This window comes from Triticum dicoccoides, unplaced genomic scaffold (assembly GCF_002162155.2).
Source record: "Triticum dicoccoides isolate Atlit2015 ecotype Zavitan unplaced genomic scaffold, WEW_v2.0 scaffold9782, whole genome shotgun sequence".
NCBI classification, from domain to species: domain Eukaryota; kingdom Viridiplantae; phylum Streptophyta; class Magnoliopsida; order Poales; family Poaceae; genus Triticum; species Triticum dicoccoides.
The window spans coordinates 25,676-27,024 of record NW_021314872.1 but is presented as its reverse complement, the minus strand read 5'-3'; positions in this window follow the sequence as shown (position 1 = coordinate 27,024).

Sequence of the window (1,349 nt, the reverse complement as noted above, 5' to 3'; positions counted from 1 at the left end):
GAGGCGATCGAGTCTTGTGCGGAAAAGTGCGCAAACCTCTGCAGAGTGTAACAAACTAATCATGGTTAGCTGTGTCCCCGGTTATGGACATCTTGAGTATCTAGTACCTGGATTATCATGTGAATCTCAACATGTTACTCTAAATTAATTTTGTTGGGTTTAATGATGTTATTTTAATTGGGATTGAGAATGCTGTCAACCATTCTCAATGTTTAACAACCACCATGATAGTAATTAAATTTATTCCTTTGAAGTAGGGAAAAATTGGCTTTACGCAAAAACTGTAACCATAGAGTTTTCCACCAGCCAAATATGCATATAGTATAGCTATTGCATTCCATTATTCTCTATGTGTTATCTTGCCAGCATATTCGACGTGCTGACCCGTTTCGGGCTGCAACGTTGATGTTGCAGACTTTTCAGACGACGATTAAGGAGTTTTTAGGTCGTGGTTCTATACTCAGTGATGCCGTTGGAGTTGATGGACTCACTTATCTTCCAAGCCTTCCGTTGTTATCGTGATTAGATGGCCTTAAGCCATATTTATTGTAATAAGTTCTCTTTTGAGACACTCGATGTTATAAGTGTGTGATTGCTACTCTGCTATAAATCCTTCGAGTACTGTGTGGTGTCAGCATTATTGATCCAGGGATGACACCGGAGCACAGAGATCAGACTGTTTGAGGTCTGGTCGCTACACTGCAATACCGTTTGTGCTCATTTTTATCATTAGTTACCTTGCTGTTTTTATAATTTCAGATTACAAAAACCATTATCTACTATCCATATACCACTTGTATCACCATCTCTTCGCCGAACTAGTGCACCTATACAATTTACCATTGTATTGGTGTGTTGGGGACACAAGAGACTCTTTGTTATTTGGTTGCAGGGTTGCTTGAGAGAGACCATCTTCATCCTACGCCTCCTACAGATTGATAAACCTTAGGTCATCCACTTGAGGGAAATTTGCTACTATCCTACAAACCTATGCACTTGGAGGCCCAACAACGTCTACAAGAAGAAGGTTGTGTAGTAGACATCAAGGAATAGATCTAAGTTTCAAAGAATCAACATCAAGAGAAACTCTATCAACGTTCCTAGCCAACTCATCAATCTTAAGAAATTTTTCTTCAATCAAAGCATTTAAATTCTTTTGAGAAGTAATAAATTATTTAATATTAGATTCAAAGGCATCTTATTATAATTTCCATAAGAATTGTTGTTGGAATTACCATAATTATTAGAGGGATTACTAGGATAAGGCCTAGGATTAAAATTTCCTCTATATGCGTTGTTACCAAAATTGTTCCTACCAACAAAATTTACATCCATATATTCATTATTAT